We start from the raw sequence: 13,342 nt of genomic DNA, 5'->3' as shown, positions 1-13,342 counted from the left end.
TATGTGCAACTATTTCAACATGCTACTCAATTGTAAGTTTAATGTCTCTCACTGAAAGCGCCATTCTCCTTCTGTTTTGGTTCAAAGTATTGACATTTGTCAGAGTGGTCAGCTTTCCTCTAGCATCTAAATGCACTTCTCTTACCTGCGAGCTTGCTGGCACTCATTTAGTTGTATTCCTGAGGGAATTACAATGTGGTCAAATTGTGCCTTTCATACCTCACAGGTGAGAGCTTCAACTCATGAATAACACACTATCCGGGAATCCGGGAAGTATAAGGGCTCCATATATATTTCTCTGGTCTTGACAAAGGCTATAGACCTGAAGGGTCTGTTCCAGGCCTAAACATGTCGACCTGCCCAATAGGTGTCATGGACCAGTGACTCATCCACTAAACACCGCTTTGGTTCTAGACTTATACCTATCCTACTCTTTTCCCCAAATAAAAATTCACCAAAAGGATAGGAGATCATGTTAATCCACTCACCACTGTCAACATCCAGGCAGTCTCCCTCCCAGTAGACGTTTTGATGTCACATGCAGAACAGGACACTCGAGTGACAAGACCCAATGGTGACACTATTCACCGAAAAACACTAAGCGGAGATTACATACACCACAGTCTGAGAATGTGTGGTTGAGGGTCTCTGAGACAAAAAGTTCTGAGACTTCTGTGGTTCATTTCCCCCTTTCTTATAGATAACCAATAACTCTTGGAAGCAGAATGAAACTCTGCTTCTTCCTTTCTCCACTTTTTTGATCTGTACTTAATATAGCATCACTAAATGACCAGATGGACCTTTCATTATTCTTTTTGTAAGATGTTCTCTAGATTAACGTTATGCAAGAACAGTTTGCATATGGTGGTACCTTTTTGCTGCCAACAGTCTATAGGTAGAACATATTATCAAATGAAAAAATTGATTGATATATAATTAGAAGGAACAATCACAGGAGGAATATACCTTTCTCCTGAAAGTTCATGTTTTCCAATATTAATTGTTTGACTGCATCCCTTTCTTCATGGGAAATATGTTCATAAAGAGTAACCACATCACATGTAAAAAAATGTATGCGACTTGTTTCACACTGTTTTTCCCCAAGCTTCATGAATACATCTGTTGTATCTCTAATTATTGTAGGGACATATGTTAAATGTTGTTTGAGGTGCAAGTATGTTGTAACAGGCACAAAATGTGATTCTTGTTTTGATACTATTGGGTGTAATGGTGGATTCGTACTATCCTTTTCTATTGTTGGTCCCCCATACAGCATCAGAGTTAATCATCAGTTTGTATTGAAATTCTCATTTCATTTTTGTTAGTTAGATCTGATTCCACAACTTAACTTACCGATTTTTCAATTTTGTTAATTTCCCATTTTGGAACTGTTTGCACCCCTTTCACTACACCCCCACCAAACCTAAAGGTGATCAATGCCCCTTCCCTCGCCGGAAATGAATTTACACCATCCCCTAACTGGAGTAAAAATATGGCCCTTTCTAGGGTGGAAACGGGAAGGAAAGCAGTTTGTGAGTGCTGACAAATGTTCAATTTTGTTGGCTCCTACAAACTTCCATGGCTAGCTATCCTTGGAATGCGTACTTCCCAATGCTTAAGTGAAATTTATGGGTGCAGAGAACTCTACACTCGGGATGGACATGTCTGACATGTAAATAGGGTTATTCCTGCCAGGAAACCCCTAGTGAATTATAGGCAGGTGAAAATATGGTAGATTTAGTCTTAAATATACATTTACAACCAGATTCACTTTTGTGAATAGGTCTCTTGCTGCTCAATTAAGTCATGTAATGTGCTTCAAATACCACTGGGTGTATAGTTTAATATGCCAAATAATGTGACTGACTGGATGTCTGTAAAATAGTCATGGGTACCTGTGGTATAATTTGACTATACACTAATTGGTGATGTCATTGTGTAGTGTACCACGCGGTGACAGGCTGAGAATCTCAGAAAATGCTTCATTTCAGTATGGGAAGCAGTGTTGGAAAGTTGTGGGATCGTATGGGATCCCGGTTCCAGGAGCTATTTCTGTGCCAGATCTGGCCAACCCCTGGAAATATGCTGAATTTGTTCTGGTGTTATTTTCCGACACTGGGACATAATTCAGCAGCACCACACCTGTATGTTGTCTGCGTTCCTTTCGGTGCACTAACTGGCAGGAAGTGAGAGTCTTTCATATTCTTACTTTCAGTCTGGCACAAAAAAAGGCCTGATTACAAAGTAACATCAACCCTTCTTTTGTTTATGTATCCTCCTGGCTGGGATCCACCTAGCGTCTAACACCTAGATGCCATTAAAATGGAAGGAAACAAAGGCACATAGATTATAACTTCACAAGTACTTTCGAGAAACCATGACTGGATGGCACGTTTTTGACTTTGTTCAATCCCCCTATGTAAAAGATGTGTATGCCCTGTAAGAATACATAGTTTATCTGTGTGTATAAGTAGTTGCACTAATAATAATTTAAATGGCACTTATTCATGTATTTTTTACTTAGTTATTTTATAGCGCTATTCCTCCAAATGTGAAGTGTCAGAGAACTTTACATTACACACAGAGACACAATAAATCATACATTGTGTAAATCAAAGTATAAGATATGTTACTTAAGACACTGGGGATTGTAAGGTGTAAAAATCATATATCGTCCATACTTGTAAACATTAAATGTTAAGAGTCAACGGTTGGGAGAATACAAAGTCAGGATATAAAATGTAATGCAGTGATTAGGGTTGCCTCTACTGACAAGACTTTATCAATTGCCAGAGGAGTTCTTCTTTGCAATCTTAGATTAACACAAGATTGAGAAAAATACAATAAGGATCTAAACCTATGACTTACAGTTTGCATGCAGCTCCTTGATACCGGTAAAGAGATCACTGTGGAAATGTTAGAAGGACTGCAACTTATGAAATGGAAGTAACAAAATGATATCAGTGTTAAAAGCAGTGGCCCATTTAACTATTTGGATAAAAAAATCTGTGATCTGCATATTATGCGATGTGCTTTGCAGGAGGCCCATTAACCCTCTATCCTACTTTGAGTCAAAACTTGATTAGACAAAACACATAACTCTCCAACAACTGCATTGACCACCCGAGTTATCATATCACCATTGTAATCCTCTCAAACTTGCTGGGCACACAAAGATCTCTGCAGCAGGTGTCTCAACCATGTAAGAAATTTTACATGCAACATCTATGCGACCAATTAAGAAAGCTAGAACAGATTTTCTGTCACATTTGTCCTTGCTGCAAATTTCTTTGCAGCAGATTTTTTTTAACCTTATGCATAAGTTAACTGCCACACTCTGTTTTTAAGCTCCGGCACCTCCTGACTCCACCCCCTTTTCTCTGCTACATTTTGGCTCCCCAATATATGAGTTCCAGAAGTAAACATTTTTTTCCCAAATCCAGCAATGATGGCATGTCAATGAAAGAAAAGTCGGGATACATTTAAGGAAGACAAAAGTGAAGGTTTGAAATTCTCCTCTCTATTAGAATTGTATCTGAAATAACAGTTACCGCTTGTAATGGTGCGGTGCCCTAGGCCCCCATGCATAATTAGGAATGACACAGACACAGGTAGGTGGTTGGTAGAACTGGCCAGGCCACGTGCGCCCAGACCATTTTATTGTCAGGGTCACATGTACTGTGACGCCTGTGGTGGATCGTGTGGGGTGGGGTGTAAGCCAGCCCTCTGGGAGTGGCTGGCAACAGAACAACTAGAACAGTGACCAGAAGGTCACCACAGCGCCGTAATGCTGTCAGACATGGGCGAAATTATGGGCCATATTATCAAGTAACGGCGATAACATTATCGTCGCTTTAGTGGCAGGAAACTAAAGCGGCGATAATGAGCTTGATTATATGCTCTTGTGAATTCCCATAGAAGCCCAGGTTCTGGTGTGAACCTGGGCTTCTATGGGAATTCAGAGGGCATATTATCAAGCCCATTATCGCCGCTTTGCGGCAGTTACCTGCCGCTAAAGCGGCGATAATTTTATCGCCGTTCCTTGATAATATGGTCCTGAATTCGGCAATGCATAAAGATGTTCAGTATCGAAAGAGAAGGTAATATTTTATATTAATTCACAAATACCCCATAAAAGTGACTAACGCAATAGATTAGCTCTTTTTTTATGGACTATAATAATATTACATGGAAAAGCGTGCTTTATTCATACATGCTTGCATTGTTTTTCAGAAAAAAACTGGAGTTCTCTGCACAAACGTAACGCGCCACTCATTCTCATCAGCGTTTGGAATTAGCTTTCAGTAAAACGCGTATTTTTTGGTTTGGAATAGTGCTCTCGACAAAGCATATCACCTGCGTGTTTTATAAGTGCTCCACGAGTTTCTCTCCATTGTTGCTCTGGTTATGGGAGCACGGGTGCATCTAGTTACACCGCCACCATTTCAAAACAAATAGAAATATTAAGTAGACGCCAGCGTTTTACTCAGAAGATCATTCTCTGCCGCACCTATCTAGCAGGGGTGGGTGTTTATAGATTGACCACAAGGGGGCAGAGCCGTCCCGGTAACAAAGCCCGTGGCGTGACAGGAGGCGAGGTGCGGATAAGAACGGCACCGTCTCACTTCAGCACAACGGCGTCTCTGCGGCCTCAGAAATAACGGTGTTTACATACTTACGTTCTCATTGAAAACAATAATTAATGACAGTCTGGACCTGATTTAAAGTTAAGTAGCAATCGGATACTCTACGATTTTGAAGGCTTAAACCCGGGATAGTAGTCACTGATAACATTTCCTGTGTCTCACTAAGCACAGAATGTAAGAAATCCCCTGATGGATTCTCCAGTGGGTTTAGCACTTCCCAGACAAGTCAGAGGATGTTCCAAAAACTACAAAATGTGTGTAAATCACACCGTACGTGACCAACCCCACAGCAAGCAAAACGTTTCTTACAAAACAGTGAGCCTTAAGCTCTGCGCCCCCTCCATACTTCACAAATTACTAAGGTAGCCGCAAGAGTTTCAAATGTTTGCCACACTCAAGTTTACAGCAGTCCCGGAGTATTAAAGGCAAGATGCCGCCCCCCAAAAGACCATCATTCATAGTTTTGGGTGAAGTATTTTTCCAGAACCAGAGGCATCTCAGAATGGCTCTTGGCTCTTTTTAGACTGGCCTGTGCTGAAGGTTAACCTCTAGGAAGGTCCTTGGAAAGTGTGCGATCAATGCTGTACTAGGTAAGGTACGCTTCCTCCCTTACCCCCTGATTAACCAAAGTTGTCTCTAGTGCTTACATTGCCCGGGTTTAAGTTTGTTCGTAGAACATGGTGCTTATTAGTCGTGGGGCACTTGCACTGAGGCCCCCGAGGCACTGGAGGGCACCCTTGCATTCCAATTATGGATGTATTTTACTGCCCAGCTGGTGACTGGAATGCGTAGGCATTTCACTTGCTGGCATTGGGACCCACGGCTCCCCTGCTAGATCACTGCTTTAGCATCCCGAGGCTACCTAAAATGGATTCCATCTAATCTCTCTTCCACCACTCTACACTTGCTGTGTGTTAACCCTCTCTTGAAGGTTCTCTCTCTTTCTCCCGGTGTCACTGTTTTCCTATATTTCTCTTTCTCCCCCTCCTTCTTTCTATATTTTCTACTTTTCTTTGTTGTGCTCTGTGCCAAAGCCTGATGGTGAAAAGTGAGTCCCTGTCCCCAAAAATGAGTGACGGTGTACACCACACGCAACCACCAGCACGAATTAAGCAACGGTTTCTCCATTGCTGACTGTCCAATGCCCTCATGCAGCGATCCAACAGGGAGTGCAGTCAGACAGGTATTGCCCTCTAGCACACAATGGCAGCCAGAATCTCAGCAGCTCTGTGAATCGAGTGTGTTGGATTCAAATAAGACTCTTATTCACTTTGGAAGTCGGACTCCAGCAGGAAAGGAAGATACCTGGACAAGACTTTAGCAAAGACTACAACACTATCACCTCCGGGGCGTTAAGTGGGCCGGGTCCTGCCGGTGCTCAGCACCGGCAGTTCTAAAAATCAGGTGCTGCGACGGGTCTCTATCGGGCTCTCCATTGCATGCCATCACCCTCAGGTTGAAAACAAAATCTCAACTGCAGAAGTGCCACCAACATTCACTGCCTTTACCGTAACTTCAAGGAGACTCCTTATAGTTCTTTACAGTCTCATCATGCAAGAACCGAAGCAAAGTCAATGTTCTACACAACCAAGCCTTAGTCGTTGCCTATTTATCATATACAACTAACAACCATTGACAAAGGCAATAGTCCTGACTTCTTGTATGTGTAATATTACTTGTTGTTTTATATAACTGGATGCAATGACAGAAGCAGCAAAATACCAGTCGGGAGGCACACTATGCTAAGCACAGATTTTTAGCTCATGTGTTTGTAAGCCACGCCCATAATTACATCGGCCATGCCCCTTGGAGAGACCCCCAGTTTTTGCATCCTACTCACAGCCCTGACCTTCTCATCTTTCTGCAGTTTGTCCCAACATGCCAGAGTGATTGAGGGGGCTCAGATTGGACCACTGGAACGCCTTATTGGCAGGTGCACGCGAGGAGCAATTGAGCACACTGCATGACCTGCAGTAGTCATCTTCTTGGGCAATTACAACAACATTGAAGCATTGCCAGGCCTCACGAGAGTTGAGAGATCATTCTCTTCTGATTAGCATCTGACTATATGTAAACTCTCAATCCTCATTAGAGTAAATCCTGACACCTCAGGGCATTATATAACCACAAACATCTGAGAATGACCCCATTGATGGACATTTACACCCTACCAGCAGCATGCTTCTCCTCACTCTGAACTAAGATATATTTAGCTAGGGTTTACATGGCGCAATGTGTTCTTGGAAAAGCCAGGGGTGCGGGATGACCTCAGATCTCCATAGCCTGGTTTGGGTGGAAACTCCCATTTCTGCTCAACTCACGACTATCAAGATACTCATATTGTGGCACTTAATGAGTATGCACAAAGCCCTTTATGGTAAGGTGCCTAACTATCTGACAAATTATATAGCCTTATTTTTCCCCAACAAAGATAGGTCGAACAAAAAAGAAACTCTACTTAAAATACTGCAGGACTGTCAGTGCAGGGCCAATGAAAGAGCTTTTATTTCTCTCGCTTTAAATTCCTGGTGCTAACATCCACAGAAACTCAAAATCATTTTAATAGGATTTAGAAAAGCAATACTTTTGATTGGAATTTGTAGCACTATACAGCTTGACGATGACGCTGGTGATCAAATAGAACCCTCAACTAAATATCTCCAAGAGGGGACGTGGAGCAAAACCATGGCCCAAGCGATTTGTTCCTTCTGAAATGGTAGGGATGAAAACGATATCACCTAAAGAAACTGCTAGTGATCTAGAGTAATTCAAGCATTTCCTCTCTCCCAGGAATGTGCTGCCATCAATCTCACCTATGATCCCATTACTTGTTAGACAGGTGGGCTGATAATTGAAAAAAGCACCTGTAAGAGCTCATATGGTGAGTAGTTTTTCTTTCTCAATATGCATTGCTGTAAATGTGTGCGTGTTTTGTGTTCCCATCAATAAAGTGAGACATTCGAATGACTGTAAATGAACCCATCTGCTCTGGTGGCTCCCCACTCCTCTCCCATCGTGCATTGTTATAGTGGGCGAGAGGGTTTAGTATTTAACCGACAGGTGAAAACTGGGCAGCAGACGCCATAAGAGTCAAAGTATATGCAATGCCCCCATGACTCTTCAGCCGCATTCTGGGACTGCATACCATTGCCTCGCCCAGTATGGCGACCTCATAGACAGTGGCCATTAGTAACAATACTGTTTGCCAGAAATATCATGATCAAATTACCATTTATAAAGGAATTGTCCAATGGGAGTTAGATCAGTTACTATTAACTACAATGGGTCGATTTGTTTTGTAAACTATATTCAGGACAAAATATTTCTGCCAGACAATAATTTGGCTATGATATCCCATACCTTTTAGGATGCTGAGCTTTACAACTAGTGGGCCCAATTCCAAAATAATTTTCAGAGAGCATGTGTGTCTTACTTGAGGCTTCACTGTGAATTATGCATGAAACTCCAGTAGTAAGACTTGCTTAAAGTTTCCATGAGTATACTAGCCTTACCTTGGTGTCTAGCCTAGGGTCATAGGACCATTACATCCTCTAGCCCTACTATATTATTTTTAACCTTCCCTCCCACTCCACTAATAAAGGATACTTTAGGAGTGGGGGAGGAATGTTCTCTTTAATGTTACGTCCCCATACACCAAATCTTCACAAGTGCTCCCTGAAATATGGTTGAGCCCATCTGACCTCTAGGAGTTTGGGTAAGTCCGATGATGAAGCATGCCACTATTACAGTGAGTGAGGGCTATATCAAGAAAAAAGTCTCTTTCCCTTCCCACCCACGATAGTGGTAGGCAAAAGACTGGCGTAGAAACTCTTGGTACTGTGTCATCTCAAAATGACCCACCCCCCATCTTTTTCTCTGGAAGGAACCACCCAGGTTCCAGAAGGGATACTAAGTTGTTTTGGGGTATACTCGCCTTACTCCTGCAAACTAAGTACTGAAAATGTTCTGGAAATCAGGCCTATATGTTCGAGAATAATTCACAACCAGGATAGGAGTAAGACACAACCACTCATAGAAAAATCTTTGTGAATTGGACTCACTATCTCAAGCACAGAGTAGTGTGCTATTGCAAAAGAAAGGCTCTGCTAACCAGAAACTCACACATTTGGATCACTGGATCATTGGCGGCATCCACATTTTTTCCGTTACTCTTCGATTACTATTCAAGTCAATACAAAGTTGATTGTATAGATTACTTAAAACATGACAATAGAAAACATTTAAAAAGAAGAAACATAGTATACAAAGGCAAAAGAGAAAAATGGTTCCTTGCAAGACCCTATAGTGTGGCTAGCATATTATGTCCGAATAATGAAAACTCTGGATGTGCAGGCATTCTCTCTACCTTCTTCCCTTTCTCTTACCTTTTGTGGAAATAATGAATAAAAATGAGTTCAAAATCCACCATAAAATGGGTTAAGTGTTTCAACTAAGAAAAAACTCAATTACTGAGTGGTCAAACTCTGCAATGCTTAATGTCCACGATCCAAAAGCTAAGAGTTAACGATTCATGATCATATCAGGGCTTTGTTGTGAGTTTTTAAGGAAGTCCTGCACTGCTTTGAAAAATGTGCCTATTCTTGCCCTTCGATTACTAAGTGATTACTATCACATAATGTAAAGCGAGAGGTGACAGACGGGTCCTGGTTTCTCATCCCTTAAGTGGGAGCAGCAGGTTCCCTGGGCCCTGGAGACCCCCCAGTGCGGATACCCCCCTCTGACCCAACCAATGAATCACTAGCCATCACTCGCATAGTTTTTGCTGTGGGTAAATAGGTCAACAAATCATAAACATACCATTCTTAAGAAACAATGAAACTGCAAATAATTCCAAAATGGAAACAAATTGACACCTTACAATCCTGTTCGTTAATATTCAACAAATCAAACCTAGCTAAAGAAGATTGTCTGATGAATCATTATTGAACTATACATATATGTACATTGAGGCATTCCCGGGAAATGGCTCAACACTTGGGTCTGAATGCCTGAATTCCCTTTATCCTACTGGGACCTCACAAGTGGAACCACCTGTATCAATGAGGGGTGGTCCCAAATCTCTGTACCACTTGCCACATAAAAGGATCCCCCCTGCATACACACATACACACACACAACAAGCTGCCAAAAGGGCCGCATGATGTGAGATCAGTGGCTACCGCCACATGCCCTAAGCAGGAAAACTGTGGGCCTAGGCCCCCAACTCGGTGTGAGGTCCTTGCAGAATGAGGCTTGCAGCCCTTCACCTCAGTGCTGTCCTGAAAAGTAATGGATGGAGAGCAAACCTGTCATTGAAATCATTTAATGTGTCATGCTATTACCTCCGCTCCACCTTGGGAAACTTAACAACCCCAAATCCCTCCAGGTTAAAGGGCTGCGTGGGTGGGTGTGATTATTGTTTCGTTTCAATCTGGAGTGATGGTGCCTCACCCAGGACCCCATGCCGCGATGGCCTCTTGAAAAGAGGGAACACAAGTCACCGCCTACCCTAAGTGACCTCTGGTCATCACAACATCGGAAGCGGAAGTGACGGGTTAATCACATCCTAGGCTTTCTGGCTCCTGCCCGTGACTCACAAGACAGGACCAGGAAGTTCCGCCCGTGCTGCCCACAGGCTCCCCTTCTTTGCACCAGAGTCATTAGAGTAGGGGAGGGGCGAGAACGCGCATGGGCCTCATTGCCTAGCGCTCTATTCTTGACACCAGAGTGACGGGTGGAGTGTTTTGAAAATGTCCTTACAAGTGCATACAAATAAAAAATGCATTGGGGAGACCAAGCGGCAGGAACAATCGGCATGAATGGGACAGGGGTTCTGACGGGCAGCACTTATCGAGCGGGTGACAAGGCATTCAACGGCGTGCACTGTAAATGCCTGCAGTGGCTGCCCTGTACGGGGATGCGAACTGCCTATTCACTGACGGACATAGACCAGTCAAATGCAAAGCTTCTAGGGTTAGTTTGAAAACAATTGTGTAAACTAGGAGATAGGTTACTCCGCCAACTCCTGAAATCATTGTGGAATTTTCAGATCACAGGATCAATAACAAACAGGGCTGGCTCCGCCTTTCACCCATTTCAGGTGGATAAGATAAGGTAATTTCCAAGTGAGAATTATAAACGTTTACAAACAGTTCTCACTCTAAATTATGATATATAATCCCTCGCTGCTCATTTTTAGTACTTCCTCGCTTACCAAATAAAGACAACCCCCATTAGTATCCCAAAAAGTTCAATCCCATCGTACCCCCATCCTAATGAGGGCACGCCTTAAATCTACCAATTAGGGCAGGCCCTACTTCGACATTTAACCGCAATATTGTCAAGAGTAACCCTCTCTACCGCAAGGCTCAAATTTTTAAAATTTCTCTAGTAAGTGAGGACTTGACCCCACACAGAGCGTGAGCTACAGGCTGGCCCTGCTCCCACAAACAGCAGGTTCTCAACTTCCCACCTCTTTCGGAAGAAAGACATCTTCCCTCACTAGGGATCGCCCTAAAGATCAAAGCCTCAACCCCAGACCTAATTAAAGAATTGTTCCTCCTACTTCCAGTGAGAAAAGTCACACTTCCTCGACAGGTGGTCCCAAGCCTCTACTTAACCAGTCTCACACCCTCCCCCACACCACCTAAGGGGGAACCAGGGCCTGCCTTAGGGCATTGGGCGCACAGCTGGGGAGGGGAGGGGTGGCGCTGTGTTTTACAATAATTTAGGATTTAAAAACAGGTGGCAGAGTTCCTTTTGCGTCCAGTTTTCATGCAACATTACGAATATCAATTTAACTCGTGTGTTTAATGTTCCTGCCAGAGAGAGAGGGGGAGATCATAGTATTGTGCAGGGGCAGTTTTCACTTGTTGTAAAGTAGCACAGAGGGTTAAAATGCCTGCTGCAAAGAACTGGTACCATGCAGATTGCGGATGTATATTTTATGTGGATAGCTGAGTGGATTACTGCTTTAGTCAAAGATATCTTTTTGTTAAGGCAGTTCATAAGGTACACCCATAATATAGAACAGTGACTGTTACGAACTGTCATCAAAGAGCTGCATGCAAACAGCATAAAATAGGTTAGGATGTTATGTTTGTTTTTCCCAGTCTTTCATTCTCTATTCCTAATGTTGCTGAAAAGGGGTTGTTTGGGTATATATACAATCTTATTAGCAAAGTCTGCCTTTTCCAGGGCTTTAAAACAAATTAAATGTAGGTTAGAGATGAGAGTCACGTTTGTCCAGTGTTCATGATGGAATACAAGGAGAAGGTGTGGGGGGGGGGGGGGGGGCACCAGCGCTTAAAACGGCCCTGGGGGGGTGAACAACCGTTGTGTGAATGAGCAGTGTCCCCATCTCTCCAAGCAGAACTGGCGTACAGTGTCAACTTCTGACCCCTCTGCCTCTGTCCTCACCAGTGGGGAGATCCCCCATCCCAAAAGGTAGTGTGGCCAAACCTTGGTTATGGCTTCACTCTGCTCCGCTTTAAGGAGCTTTACACTTGCTCTCCGGGATTAAACTCCGCAGGTTTTTGCAAGCAAGGTATTAATTCACTCCTCCACATTGGAAACTCCACTGTTCCCTCTGTTCCCCACTGTCTCTGATTTCTTTTCGTGCACGGAAATGCATTCCCTTCCGCCACCCATCTCTACACGTCCTCTTTTGTATCCCAATCTCCTTGCCACACCAACTTTTGAATGTATATCCTCCCACTCTCATCTTTCTTCTAATGCGATGTTCACTCAAACCAGTCTCACCCTACCAACATCTCTCATACCCTTTTCCGCATTCCAAAATGTCCCACTCTTCCCTCGCTTTCTCAGACCCTATCCCCTTAAGCCGACCAAATGTCTTCTCCTGTTGCCCCTGCTTTGCCATCTAAATTCTACTGTACATGCTGCCTCTCAACATTTCTATCGCTCGTCACTTGTCCCGCGCTCAGCGCCCCAGCCCCCTCGGCCGTCGTCACCACTCCTCTCTCTCTACGCTCCCCCCCCCCCCCCCCCCCCCCATGGGCTGGGTAGTCCTCTTGTGGCTGCGCGTCCAAGCGACTAAGCGAGATGCGCTTTTCTCGTTAGCCAAAGAGACTGAACTGCAGCTACGCACCTCCGTCTTCAGAGGGAAACACCTCTTTGCCCTGTTCCATCACATAGACAGACACACGTTCCCTATCTCACGTGGCCCCAGAGTCCAGAGACGCGTCTGGGTGACTGCCTGGACTGTCTAGCGATTGCGCCTCCAGTCTCCACAGAAATAAACCCTTCACAGACTGACATTAGACCGAAGCTTAGCAGCAACATTTCTCAAGAAACACATAGACTTCAACCAATGTTATCCAGCACGTTGCAGCTTGTGAGAAGGAGGCTACTGTGTCGTCGTCGAAGTATAGTGTGAAGGACCCTCTGATAAAAGCAAACATCACTTCAACCTTGCGTTTGTTTTGTTTTGTATTGCAGATTTATGTAGCGCGAACTCGACCCGAAGGCATTGGGGCGCTTTACATGAGCACCAGTTACGTTACACAATTTCAGTTGCCCACCGATGGCAGAAACACAAAAGAGCATGTGTGCCTTTCTTGCATGCAGCTCTCACACTTGTGTTACCCCGCACACTGGCATGTGCTGCAGTATATCTCGTGCACCCTTCCATACTGATGAGGGCACAATATTATAAATAGGTACAAACAACAAAT

General features: G+C 43.7%; 1 protein-coding gene across 1 annotated transcript in view; it reads right to left on the bottom strand.

The window, feature by feature from the left end:
* RSPO3 (R-spondin 3) overlaps positions 1-13,342 on the bottom strand; it is a 400,364-nt gene that overhangs the window by 386,518 nt on the left and 504 nt on the right. The window lies entirely within an intron of this gene.

This window comes from Triturus cristatus, chromosome 6, assembly GCF_964204655.1.
Source record: "Triturus cristatus chromosome 6, aTriCri1.1, whole genome shotgun sequence".
Classification (NCBI taxonomy): Eukaryota; Metazoa; Chordata; class Amphibia; order Caudata; family Salamandridae; genus Triturus; species Triturus cristatus.
Note: the sequence above shows the minus strand (reverse complement) of the source record. Positions and strands in the feature narration are given on the sequence as shown.